General features: G+C 38.0%; 1 protein-coding gene across 2 annotated transcripts in view; it reads left to right on the top strand.

Annotated features, from left to right (window-relative positions):
• LOC132116493 (PH and SEC7 domain-containing protein 3-like) overlaps positions 1-15,518 on the top strand; it is a 110,869-nt gene that overhangs the window by 891 nt on the left and 94,460 nt on the right. The window lies entirely within an intron of this gene.

A 15,518-nucleotide genomic window follows, 5' to 3' on the forward strand; every position in this document is an offset into this window, starting at 1 on the left:
AATCTTAGCACGATGATATATTTGTTAGAACAGCACAGTTGTGAATGTGACACTTGCTTTTATAACTTCATTAAATAAGAATGTTTTAATTATTATTAGTAATTTACATATTCGATCAAATGTGGAAAGCAAGTTTGGATTGTGTTTCCTCTGTAAATGAAAATAGTCTTTAAATAAACTAAAGAATCAGGCTTGGGATGTCCCAGAGCATCACACAGACTGAACCGAGTCATGAACGGAGGACTGTCCTCATAAAACTCCTTACAGTCCATTTTAAAGGAAAGAAAAGATTCATAACCCGAACAGATCAGAGTCTATGAACCCACAAAAAGACAAGGGATAGAACTGCAAGTATGAAACCAGAAGCTGAACTGTGGGCCTTTCTAATAGTTACAAACTTGTATTTGAACCTCTTTTACATACCTATATTTAATTATTTAGCAGACACTTTCATCCAAAATGATTTAAACGTGGATCATTGTAGGTCAGAGCAGTTTATTAGGAACCAACAGTGTATTTAAAGTACACTGTACCAAGTTTCACATCAGTCCAGTCTTAACATTTTTGAGTATATATCTAATTCTTTTTATTTGAAATAATCTAAAATATATATTTTTTCATTTATATATACACACACACACACACACACACACACACACACACACACACACACACACACACACACACACACACACACACACACACATATATATACATACATAGATATAAATGAAATAATATTTAAAATAATTTATATATAAATAATTAAATATATATCAGATGTATATAACACTTCATTTTCTATATATTTATATAGTCAAATCATTACAATTTATTAGTTGTAGTTGACAAATAGGCAGTAAAAATGCTTTTTCTTTTCTTTCTTTTTTTTGTTGTAAAAGACCATTTTTGAAGAAGAAATATATATATATATATATATATATATATATATATATATATATATATATATATATATATATATATGTAGTTTGAAGTCTGCTGTTTGGGATAATTTAAGGGGTCACTAATCAAATCTTTCATTGTTTTTTTCTTTTTAAATTTTTACTGAATTGTACCGTAAATCTGTTCTATGGTGTGCGTGACATAGCAAAAATAAAGAAAAAAAAAAAACTCTTAATAATATACAAATAGCATGAGAGAATTTCTCTTCATTCTTAGCCACTTATTTTCAGACAGTCTTATTTATTTAATATGAAATCATGAATACCATAATTTTTAACCTATGAGTTTTTGGACATTTTTAAAACAAACTTGGATGTCATCAGTTCTAAGCTTTAAAAAATTTTTTTTAAAGATATTTTGAGATAAAACAAATCTGTGCTTCTTTTGTGTGTCACACCATATATGACACGCTAAAGTTATTGCTTTAAAGAGAAGGTGAGAAGTATTACATTAAAGTATTTCTATTTAACTTTGAACATGTCGAAGGAGAAAGAAAGTTGATTTTTTATACAAACAATATCAACATGTTTTTTTTAAAGAGAACAAAAAATAATTTTAATCAACAAAATTTCATAATTTAGTCACTTAGTCAATCAGTGTGTTACTGAAACTCCCTGCTGCATAAATATGATTGATATTCAATTATTTTATCGCAAAAACAAAGCATCACATTTTATTCTTATTTTCATGACATTTTATTAAAGTACAAGTTTTCTGCAAAAACATCAGAAAATATTTTAATTAATGTAATTATTGCATTTAAGAACAATGAAAATGATCACAAAAATAGAGAAAACAATAAGAAGCAGTTAAACATTTATTTACATGACTTATTTAATTATTTAAAAAGCTTCTTAAAGAGACAGTGGTGTGTCACAACGATGGACATTATCTGTCCCACCGGAGGTTGTTTCAGCCTTTTGTGTCGCTTTATGACCTTGATATTCCAAGACAAGCTGTCATTAGCAGTTAGCAAGACATATTTGCATAATTATAAATGTTTATGTAATATAAAATGCAGTTTTTAATAAAAAATAAAATAAAAACAATTTATGGGTGTCGCACCAAAGGACAACAAACTTAACACTTCTACATTGGTTACAAAAAAAGTTTAATATTTGAACAGTTCTGAGACAAACAGAACATGGGCTTCACAGGAGCTTCATAACATGACCTCAAATGGGCCCTTCAACTAATTAAAGCTGTCTGAGGAACTGGCCCATTTAAAATCAGGCTGTCACACTGGAGGACAGGGTTTTCAGTGATAAATTGTATAAAGATCCTATGATTTTACAATTATAAGGATGAAAAAAAATGATTGCAATTTACTAAAATATACACTTGAAAAATTAAGCCTGAGTAATATATTTATGCTTTTCTTTTTAATTTATAAAAGTTGCAATTTACTGAAGCATGCTTGAGACAGTCACATCATACAGTAGGACAGTTTTCAGATATGGCTAAAAAATAAATAAAATAAAAATAAAAATCAAGGCAGCTATTGTAACAACAGGCCCATGTATTGGACAAATATTTTTTTAACCATTTACTGCATTTTAAAAAATGACAATTATTAATTATGTACCTTTTTTACATTGTGTGACAGTGAAAATGCCATGATATGTCAACAACCCTAATAATCTTCTTACGTTTTTTTAATTTATTTATTTATTATAAAAAAAATAATAGCTATAGCCAAATATTATATTATCACATTGATCATGCCCCTAAAGAGTTGGTTTGACAGAAAAGCCCCGGATATCCTCATGAAGATTTAACATCTGGATTTAAAACAGACCATGCATGATGACGTCTGAGGTGTATGAACCTGGAAAACATGTGTTCGCGCGCACTCACGCGCACAGGACTGTACCAACTGAAGCTAGACTGAGGGGTCGAGACACACACACACACACACACACCGCTGCTCTTACACTGAGCCGAAGGAAATCACAGTGATGCTCAACATCCAGATTTACATGACTGTGAATCATTCTGTCGGTGAGTCTCATTGTTTGTTGTCCTTTATTTCAGTGTTTTGCACGATTTCCCGATAACTGGATTCACGCGCTTTCACTTCTGCAGCAACGTTATTCTCTGTTTTTGTGTCACACATTCAGTTTCCTTCAGTCACTTCATACACGTTTGTGTGTGTTTGATAAAAAACACACTTTAAACATGTTCACTGTTTATTTTTGTAGCTGCAGCGCTCGTTCACGTCTATTCAGTGAAGCTAACAGACTTTAGCACACAAGGGGAAAATGAGTGAAAATAAATAAATGAGACTCAAACAGTGATTATAGTGATGATGATGATGATGATGATGATGAGAACATGGTGCGTTTTTAAAAAAATGTTAATTTATACTGTTTTTATTATTATTATTATTATTATTATTTTATTTTTTTGCTACGTATTTATTCAGGACGGAGCTTTATTGTTTACTGGCTAGCGAGATGAATGATGATTTGATATCCATGGGATGATGCTTTGTGTAAGACCTTAATGCATGTTATAATAGTGTAATACTAGTGTAATTACAGTACTAATAGTGTAAATTAAAGAACCAGTGCTGAGTTACCACAGACCCTCAATACAACCATCACTGGTGCTGTTCTGTGTTCATTGTCTGCTAATGTTTGCTCAAACCAGCCAATCAGCTGTGATTCATGGATATTTGGTCTTGGTTGTAAAGCTACTGTCCTGTCATGTGTTATCACAGCTTCAGTCCTGAGGTTTAGGGTTTAGGCAGTGGTTCTATTTCGGATGAAATCTGCCATCTTTTCGTTAACCACTACCACAAGACCTGAACGTGAAGAGGAAGAAACACATTTTGTTGTTGTTGTCTCAGAAATATTTAGTCTAAACACCAGCGTTTTGTTCTTATTAAAACTTGCATGATGTTACAGTTGTCTTGTGCACGTGGTACAGTTGTAATGCTTTTATTGATTTATTTTTGGAAATGTACAGTTGATGGGTCTGTCACTTGACCTTTAGATCTGCATCGTCTTACGTTTGTTGACTTTGTACAAATTTATGGCTTGCAGAGTCTAAACAATGTATCATACCTCACTAAATAATATGTAAACAATTTAGTATGAGTAAATATCTATGAAGAATTGAACATGAAATGCAAACTTGTACTCTTATGATTAATATGGTTAATAATTTAATTATTAAAGGTCTTACACCTTTAAGAGTGGATTTTTGATGATAATCAGTTTTTGTGTTTATAAATGCACTTAATGTTGCAAGCTGTGCTGATAATATTGTTTTTTTAGCAAAAGTATTCATAAGAGTCATAGAATCATGTTTTATATAATATTAACATCAATAAAGATTTAATTATCAGATCATATCTGCGACAGGAATGTTGGCTTGTGCTGCAAAAATGTGGTAAACTTTTCCAGTTGTTAACAATAAAAATACTTCTAAAGCGTATATTTTAGTTAAGTTAATTTCAACATGGATGAGTGCATTATTAAAATCAAAAGTTGCAACCGTTAATATTATTTAACGGATCTGAGCTAACATGAACTAACAGTGAACAGTTGATTTTTTTATTAACTATCATTAGCAAAGAATAATAACAAATGTATTGTGCATTGTTAGTTAATGTTAATTAATGAATTACCTAACATTAGCTAATGGGACTTTATTGTAGTGTTACCAAAAATCTGTATGGCTGTATTTGCCTCATATCTGCTCAAAGGAATCTGCAGACTGTTTTTAGAGATTTAAGCATACTGTAAAGTAAAAATGAATACACTCTATATTGGATGATTTACCAAACTAGCCCAAATATTTAATAAACACATAGCACTGGAGTTGCAACAGTATTGGGCAAGCCTTTGCTGTGTCAGAGGAATTTAGGGTTTGTACGCTCTTGCATCATGGTCTCTGGTTACTTGCCACAGTTTTCCCCTGCATTGACAAAACGGTCATTTAGCAGATGTTTTCTCATCCACAAGCAACTGACAGTTTCCTAAGAGCACAGACCCCATGGACTAACCTGACGTTTTATGTCTTGCTCAGGGCACAGTGGTGATTGACGAGCTCAATAACTCTGCAGTCAGGCTGCATGATCATGACAAAACCTGAACTGATATGAACAGCAGCAACTGCATGCCATGTTTTCACGTAGCTGCACATTCAAAACATACGGAGAACTGTATTTCTGAAATAATTATGTTCTGTTTTAAACATCAGCAATTCTTGATAATTATAAATGGTCACCATCACATAGGCTTTGAACAGCATAAAAAACAAAACAATTTGAATGTATTGAACAAGGAAGAAATGGCACTATACTATAGTGCTCTGATAGACTAAGTGCTGTTGTATTGTAGTGCACACCGTCCATGTGCAGCCTGCAGAGCAATTGAACTCTCGAATAAGGGTCCAGTAGGTAGTGTGCATGTGTAGCTCAACAGTGCAATGTGGAAAACAATACCCAGCCCTTAATTGTGCAGCCCAATACTTGAGTTTTTGAATCTGCCGTTGCAGAGTTTGAACCTTTGACCTTTGAATTGCTGACCCTTTAACCACTATACCATCATCATCCTATAATAAAACAATGATGCATGTTATTATTAAACAGCTGTGTGATAGCTGTATGTAAAATAGTGTTTAGACAACAGCCTCAGCTCTACGGTTGCTGTTTGCATAAATGGCTGTTTATTTCCATGCAGTTATAAATGTGGTCAGATAAGTGCAGCAGTGCTGTGGTTGTCCTGAGCTGAGTCTTTGGCAGTGGGTTGATTCTCTCAGGAAATGTTTCCAGTATTTTTCCTTACTGAGGCATCCCACTGAATGACTTTGCTGTCAGACTTTTACTCATAAATCGCTGAAACTGGAGGCTCATAATTTCCTAAACAGTTTAATACATACAGCACTAGTGACTTAGAATAATCTCACATGCTAAGTAATGTAACTGATGGAAGAACACAGTTTGTAATGGTCAGCCAACACAAACCGTGTGCATGGAAACCCATTGACTGAATGGTTGTACAGTACATGATGTGTGGTTCGAGATGTGTGTTAGAAATTTAAGGCAGACAGAAATTATGAGAATGACATGAATGAATTTTGACTTAATGTTTATTTGTAAGCATCATAAATTAATGAAATTTAAACTAAAAGGGTTCAGTGAACATTATCTGGAGAATTATCTGACATCATCAAACAATCTAGGAAAGCATATGAGGTGACTATTCATTTATTATAAGGTGTCTGAAAATAGTGGTGTTAACAGAGATAAAGTGAGCCGTGTTGTAGTATTATTGAGTAGTAGTAAAGTCATGCCATCTCTGCATGGTGACCATCATTACAAACAAACACTAGTGCCTCTCATTTTCAGGGGAATTTTTGCACCTGTAAGTAATGCTAATAATCAGCCTGTGGGCAGTTTTATATTAAATGCTTTTTCTATTTAAAGCTGCAAGGAGTGTGATGTGAAAACATTTTTGTAATTCTTATTTTTATACATGCAGCTTTCATGAGCTCATATTAACTAATATAACAAGTGTAAAAAGAGGTGCACTACTCACTCTTCAAAGTTCAAGCTTTATTAATAAAACGACATGATGTTTCGGCCATCCAAGGCCTTCATCAGATCGCTGATGAAGTCATGTTGTTTTATTAATAAAGCTTGATCTTTTAAGAGTGAGTTTATCAAACAGAATACATGGAATATTATTTAGTTTTTAAAAAGTAATTATTTTTAAAACTATATTAATATATATTATTAATAAGGAGCAAAAGATGATTAAAGAAACTTTAAAGAAAATCTGAAATTTTGGATTTTTCATCGTCAAATATAAATGCTTTACCAGATTATGGTATGATCCTTATTTTAAAGTGTAAGCCAATTCACACTGCACAGACAAACCCCAACACACACCAGCACACACCAATACACACCAGCACACACCAACACACACCAGCACACACCAGCACACACCAACACACACCAGCACACACCAACACACACCAGCACACACCAACACACACCAGCACACACCAACACACACCAGCACACACCAGCACACACCAGCACACACCAGCACACACCAGCAAACACCTTCACACACCAGCACACACCAGCACACACCAACACACACCAGCACACACCAACACACACCAGCACACACCAACACACACCAGGACACACCAGCACACACCAACACACACCAGCACACACCAGCACACACCAACACACACCAACACACACCAGCACACACCAACACACACCAGCACACACCAACACACACCAACACACACCAGCACACACCAGCACACACCAACACACACCAGCACACACCAGCACACACCAGCACACACCAACACACACCAGCACACACCAACACACACCAGCACACACCAACACACACCAACACACACCAGCACACACCAGCACACACCAACACACACCAGCACACACCAGCACACACCAACACACACCAGCACACACCAACACACACCAGCACACACCAACACACACCAGCACACACCAGCACACACCAACACACACCAGCACACACCAGCACACACCAACACACACCAGCACACACCAACACACACCAGCACACACCAGCACACACCAACACACACCAGCACACACCAGCACACACCAACACACACCAGCACACACCAACACACACCAGCACACACCAGCACACACCAACACACACCAACACACACCAGCACACACCAGCACACACCAGCACACACCAACACACACCAGCACACACCAACACACACCAGCACACACCAGCACACACCAACACACACCAACACACACCAGCACACACCAGCACACACCAGCACACACCAACACACACCAGCACACACCAACACACACCAGCACACACCAGCACACACCAACACACACCAGCACACACCAGCACACACCAGCACACACCAGCACACACCAACACACACCAGCACACACCAACACACACCAGCACACACCAACACACACCAGCACACACCAGCACACACCAACACACACCAGCACACACCAGCACACACCAGCACACACCAACACACACCAGCACACACCAACACACACCAGCACACACCAACACACACCAGCACACACCAACACACACCAACACACACCAGCACACACCAACACACACCAACACACACCAACACACACCAGCACACACCAACACACACCAACACACACCAGCACACACCAGCACACACCAACACACACCAACACACACCAACACACACCAGCACACACCAACACACACCAACACACACCAGCACACACCAGCACACACCAACACACACCAACACACACCAGCACACACCAACACACACCAACACACACCAGCACACACCAGCACACACCAACACACACCAACACACATCAGCACACACCAGCACACACCAGCACACACCAGCACACACCAACACACACCAACACACACCAGCACACACCAGCACACACCAACACACACCAGCACACACCAGCACACACCAGCACACACCAGCACACACCAACACACACCAGCACACACCAGCACACACCAGCACACACCAACACACACCAGCACACACCAGCACACACCAACACACACCAACACACACCAGCACACACCAACACACACCAGCACACACCAACACACACCAGCACACACCAGCACACACCAGCACACACCAACACACACCAACACACACCAGCACACACCAACACACACCAGCACACACCAGCACACACCAACACACACCAACACACACCAGCACACACCAACACACACCAGCACACACTAACACACACCAACACACATCAGCACACACCAGCACACACCAACACACACCAGCACACACCAACACACACCAGCACACACCAGCACACACCAACACACACCAGCACACACCAACACACACCAGCACACACCAGCACACACCAACACACACCAGCACACACCAGCACACACCAACACACACCAGCACACACCAACACACACCAGCACACACCAGCACACACCAGCACACACCAGCACACACCAACACACACCAGCACACACCAACACACACCAACACACACCAACACACACCAGCACACACCAGCACACACCAGCACACACCAACACACACCAGCACACACCAACACACACCAACACACACCAGCACACACCAACACACACCAGCACACACCAACACACACCAGCACACACCAGCACACACCAACACACACCAACACACACCAACACACACCAGCACACACCAGCACACACCAACACACACCAGAAGAGTAGGTGCTGGGTGTGCTTATAGCAAATAATCCTTAAAATGGCAGGTTTCTGGACAAACCAAAACTGATTAGGGACCACCCAAGCAAAATTTTGAAAGCTTTCTAAATTCAAGTAGTTGCTCCATCTTCCCCGTGACAGCAACCACGGCTTCATCCACAGCCCTTTTCTTTTATTCGCCGACTTTTCAGTTGAAGAACGACACACAAAGACATTAATAATAGGGGCGGCTCGTTATCATTTTTTAAAAACCGATCCCGATCTAATACCAAAATTTGATCTGATACCATTTTTTGTGTGTGTGTTGACATGATCATAACTCTTTTCATAACACAATCTACTAAATATAGACAACTTAATTTTAAAGAAAAATAACAAATAAAAAAAATTTAATCATAATCCATGACAAAAATACTATTATAAACTAGGTTAGTGGAAAATTCTGAAGCAAAAGTTACTCTAGAAAAATCATGATTGTAGGGATGGGTACCGAGAACCGGTATTTTTTTGGACCGACATCTATCTCAAGCAATGTGCTGTATTATTATGGCTCTAGCTCCAACTGCAATTCGTGAGACACATTCATATCAATTGTCAATTCAGCGGTGGAGTTACAAAAACGTTTTATTCCTGTGCTGTTCTAACATGTGCTTATTTAGAGTGCATCCACCTGAATCGTCCATGAACTAAAATGCCGGTCAAACAGTACCTGATTACTAAGTTATCCTCTGATTATCCTCTGAAATTCTGTCATTATTTACTAAGTCATGTTGTACCAAACATGTATAATTTTTTATTTATTCTTGCGCTGAATACAAAATAAGATATTTTGAAGAATGTGGGTAAACAAACAATTGCAGATCCCCACTGTCTTTGATAGTAGGAAAAAATATAATTATATAAATATAATAGGACCAGCAACTGTTTAGTGTCCCACATTCTTCAAAATAGCTTTTTATGTTCAATAGAAGAAGAAACTCATTTAGGTCTAAAACAACTTGAGAGTGAGTAAATGATGACACAATTTTCATTTTTGGGTGAACTATTCCTTTAATGTTGATAAAATAAAACACAGAGAAAAATAACTGGAGAACATTAATACAGTTTCTAAAGTTCAGCAGTAATAAAATAATTAGTAATTTTTTTTTTCATCAGCTTTTCACTTCATATCTTTTTTCCCCAAAAATGATTGATAACAGTATCAATTAGTATCGGTATCGATAAAATGTTATACATTAATTAACACAATAATTTTATAAAATCTAAACATTTAGTGAAAAAACATTATTTAGTGGGGAACAAATAAAAGTAAAGCAGGTGTAGGATTTAATCTGTTAGAACGTTACACATAGCTCTTTGTAAAATACATTTGTGAAAACAAGTAAATATATTTATATAAATATACAGTATATTCTTTAAAATGAAGACATTTATTTTAAATGTATAGCACAGTAATGAGGCAGCAACATATGATAGATAAGACAACAAGAAAGGCTATTAATAATCTTTGATTGTGCAAAAATATTATAATATGAAAGGCTTCAATACAGAGCAGCACAAAGTCCTAATGTTCATCCTGTGAGCATAAAACAGTCACAGCACACAGCATCGAAAAGTTCAAGCACAAAGGGAAGAGATATTGATGCGTAGTGTGTTATATCTGTGCAATAGTTTGAGCTAGGGCTGTCATGGTGAGGGAATTTCCCTTGTGCTAATTTTGAATGGCTCTATAGCACGATATGTGGTATTATCGGTATATATATATATATATTTATATATATATATGCAGTTGCTGCGGTTCTTGCATTCCTTTGTAGGGTTGGGAATCGTTAGAAATTTTCCGGTTCCGGTTCCAATTCTGGTTCCATTAAAATCATTAAACAACTATTAAAAAAATAGTGGTAAGGAAAAATGCACAATACTCAACTACTCAAGTATACAAATATTCAGGTTCCATTTAAATGAACTATTTTTACTATTTTACCTTCATTGAATGTAGTGTTACTGTAGTAAGGTAAGGTAGTAAGTAATGTTGAGTAATGCTAGTCCATCAATCAGCATGGGCTTCAAAGTTGATGTTTTTACACTATCAGCATACCGTCAGCATACCGGCGCAAGGCTGCTCACAGCGATTGGTCACGTGTCGCACCAGAACCGTTTTCAGAACCGAAACTTAGAAATTGCTCACGGTTCCGGTTCTTTTCAAACCCTATTCCTCTGTAGTTTACTCGTCAGTAGCGCGGTATTGCAATATTGCAGTTATTGCGACATCTCTAGTTTGAGCCTTTTATTTAAACAGTTTTACATTTCAATTACTGTGCTTGTGAAGAACAAATCATAAGTGCTCTTTACTAGGGGTGCTCTGTTCAGGATTTTTGTGGCCAATCACGATCATAGAAAGCAGTATCTGCTGATACCGATGAGTGAGGGGTAGCAGTATGGTGAAACTTAATGGTGAACAAAGAAGAAACACAAGGATTTTGTGCTTTTCCTGGGGCTTAACAATAACACAGTAGTAGCATACACACAATATCGGATTTGGACCGGTCTCATCTGACCGATACCCCGATCCAGCAAAAAATGCAAGTATGGGAGTGATACCTATCCTGAATATCATCATAAAATGCATCCCCTTCCAGTCTTCAAGTAATTTTTCAGAAGTTAGCTCTGTGGCTAGTAAGTTGTTAAGCTTTTCACAAAAAAAAAAAAAAATATATATATATATTATATCACCTCTTATACTGGTGAATCCTTTCCTTTGGAATTAAATACAACATTATTAATGCATACGAAAACGGTTTAGAATATCGCAAAAATGTTTCCGTGCACTTAAACAGTTCAGTGCAGTGTATCATCCGGTTGGGCTACGGAGTTGAGAGAATGAGCTGCTTCGGCAAGAGTCGGCTGTTTCAAAACTTAGTAAGCATTTTTGAGCATCACTGAAAGAGAAAATGTCAGTATTTCATTGAGATTTGAGATTAAATAAACTGCTTAAGTATTGTGGATCTTGTAGTATTAATTTTCACATGCAGTTACACATTGTCCACCAGCCACAGTGGCCGGTGGACAAAAAAGTTAATTTCCATCCCTGAATCAGATCTAGCAGTTTTTAATGTTTTTCTGTAGGATAGGGTATTTTCCCACCAAGCCATAGAAAATACCTCTAGTTTTGTTTTCCAGTCCCAATACACTGTATAGCTTGCCAATCTGAGCACACCGCGCTTTTCAGAACGATAAGCTTTGTAAAAATCAACGTGTTTCAGAAAGGCGTGGCATAGAGGAGCAACAGTAATTAAGGTTTATTTTTATTTATGTATTTATTTATTTATTTGACCTTAAACCACATAAACACATTGCATTACACCAAATACACCAAATAATGTTCTTTTTAGCAACGTCACATAACCCTTTTAATTGTATTTTGATGGTAAATTTCTGTAGGATGCTGTATCATTTTTAGTGAAGTGCAAACATGAACTGTGTTTTGCTGTAAATCTTAAACATGCTCAGAAATGGTGTATTATTCCTCTGGTCTTTGAGAATAATTACTATGTTAGAAAAGATCACAGGCTAGCATGCTGTGTGTCTTAAATAACATGTTTTACCCTGAAGGCAAACCTCTGACTGCTCACTGTTGTGAAAAATCTGGATTGTCAGAATTGGTTAATAAAGCATTGTTTGTTGTATTTGTAATGTGTACCTTTGTTCTTTTTTTTTTAATAACAAAGATAAAATAATGACAAAGATTTTTATTTGCCTTCTTTGGTCTAAATGTCTGCCATTGTTATTTTTATTTTATATGTTGTTACTTTGTAAGTTTTGTTTTTAAATTAGGGAATGTAGGTTGGCTGTACTACTTACAAAAATTGTAAAATAGTTAAACCAACATGACAAAGAAACGTGATAAAAACTTAAATCGTGATATTACTGAAAAAAAAAGTGATATGATATTTTTCACCCACATTGCCCACCTCTACCTGCCAGTCATATAGTTTTCAAATAAGTTCATAGTTTCCTAAAACAAAGCCTTAGGAAATGGTTTCCAAGGGACGCACATAACAGAAGCACACTTCATGTGGAGGAACAGGAGAGAAACGTGGAGTACAAAGAAAAAAATTAAATCCAGGAATCACAAAAATAATCCACAACGGTAACACAGAACAACAAGTATGGATGAAGTAGACCCGACAGAGGAGAGATGGAAAGACAACTTAAATGCTATAGATAATTATAAAACACAGGTGCATAGAATGAGACAATTGGTGGAGCCACTGGGTCTACGGGCCAAGGCAGAGTCCGGGCCTTGGAGGCTGGAGGCGGAGGTGAGGGAGACTCTGACCATGGTGACACTGGAGGATGGCAGTCCCACATGGCTCGCACCACAATGATGGTGGGCTGAGGGCGATGGTGGGTCGATGCCCGACCAAGGCGGAGGAGGCTGAAGTGGGAGGGAGGGTGTTCATTTTCGAGGAGCGGGCACTGGAGTGTGCTTTTTAGGGAGCAGGCACTGGAGAACAGAAAGACCCCTCAGGGCTGGACGAGTGGACCATGGATGAAGGAGGGCTGGACGGGACCAGCGGAGACAACAGAGAGAGGAGAGGGGGCAGTTAGATCTTCGGATCAGATTCCCAGTTAATGAGATCCTCCTCCTTGTTTTGGCCCTTTTGCCATGCCATACTCGGCTCTCCCTCAGCCATGATGCAGGGGGTAGGGATGCAACAATTTTTCAGAATCGATCCGATCCCGAAAATTCTGAGTATCTGCCAATACTGCTCCAATCCGATACAAGCACAGTTTTTTTTTTAAATCAATGTAGAATTTCTATGCTTCTCTGTGTTGACCTGATTACAACTCTTTCGTGTGTAAAACACAATCTACTACATACAAATAACTTCATTTTAATGAAAAATAACAAATGAAAAAATATGTAATCATAATCTATGACAAAAATAGTATTATAAACTAGGTTGGTGGATAATTCAGTAGCAAAAGATACTCTAGATTCTAGAAAAATCACGGATGCATAATTTTATAAAATCCAGTGAAATATTTTATTAAGTCTAAGATCTGGTAAAATGTACACGTTGCTCTTTGTATTGTTGTAAAATACATTTATCTCGATTGGGTTCAGGTCCGGTGACTGTGGAGGCCAGGTCATCTGGCGCAGCACCCCATCACTCTCCTTCTTGGTCAAATAGCCCTTACACAGCCTGGAGGTGTGTTTGGGGTCATTGTCCTGTTAAAAAATAAATGTTCAAACTAAACGCAAACTGGATGGAATAGCATGCCACTGCAAGATGCTGTGGTAGCCATGCTGGTTCAGTATGCCTTGAATTTTGAATAAATCCCCAACAGTGTCACCAGCAAAGCACCCCCACACCATCACACCACCTCCTCCATGCTTCACGGTGGGAAACAGGCATGTAGAATCCATCCGTTCACCTTTTCTGCGTCGCACAAAGTTGGAACCAAAGATCTCATATTTGGACTCAGAGATTTCCACTGGTCTAATGTCCATTCCTTGTGTTCTTTAGCCCAAACAGGTCTCTTCTGTTTGTTGCCTTTCTTTAGCAGTGGTTTCCTAGCAGATATTCTACCATGAAGGCCTGATTCACGCGGTCTCCTCTTAACAGTTGTTCTAGAGATGTGTCTGCTGCTAGAACTCCGTGTGCCATTGACCTGGTCTCTAATCGGAGCTGCTGTTAACCTGCGATTTCTGAGGCTGGGGACTCGGATGAACTTATCCTCCGCAGCAGAGGTGACTCTTGGTCTTCCTTTCCTGGGGCGGTCCGCATGTGAGCCAGTTTCTTTGTAGCGCTTGATGGTTTTTGTGACTGCACTTGCAAAGTTTTCCCAATTTTTCGGACTGACTGACCTTCATTTCTTAAAGTAATGATGGCCACTCGTTTTCCTGTACTTAGCTGCTTTTTTCTTGCCGTAATACAAATTCTAACAGTCTATTCAGTAGGACTATCAGCTGTGTATCCACCTGACTTCTGCACAACACAACTGATGGTCCCAACCCCATTTATAAGGCAGGAAATCACACTTATTAAACCTGACAGGGCACACCTGTGAAGTGAAAACCATTTCAGGTGACTACCTCTTGAAGCTCATCAAGAGAATGCCAAGAGTGTGCAAAGCAGTAATCAAAGCAAAGGGTGGCTACTTTGAAGAACCTACAATATGACATATTTTCAATTGTTACACACTTTTTTGTTATGTATATAATTCCACATGTGTTAATTCATAGTTTTGATGCCTTCAGTGTGACTCTACAATTTTCAT

The sequence above is a fragment of the Carassius carassius genome, chromosome 35, assembly GCF_963082965.1.
Source record: "Carassius carassius chromosome 35, fCarCar2.1, whole genome shotgun sequence".
Lineage (NCBI taxonomy): Eukaryota > Metazoa > Chordata > Actinopteri > Cypriniformes > Cyprinidae > Carassius > Carassius carassius.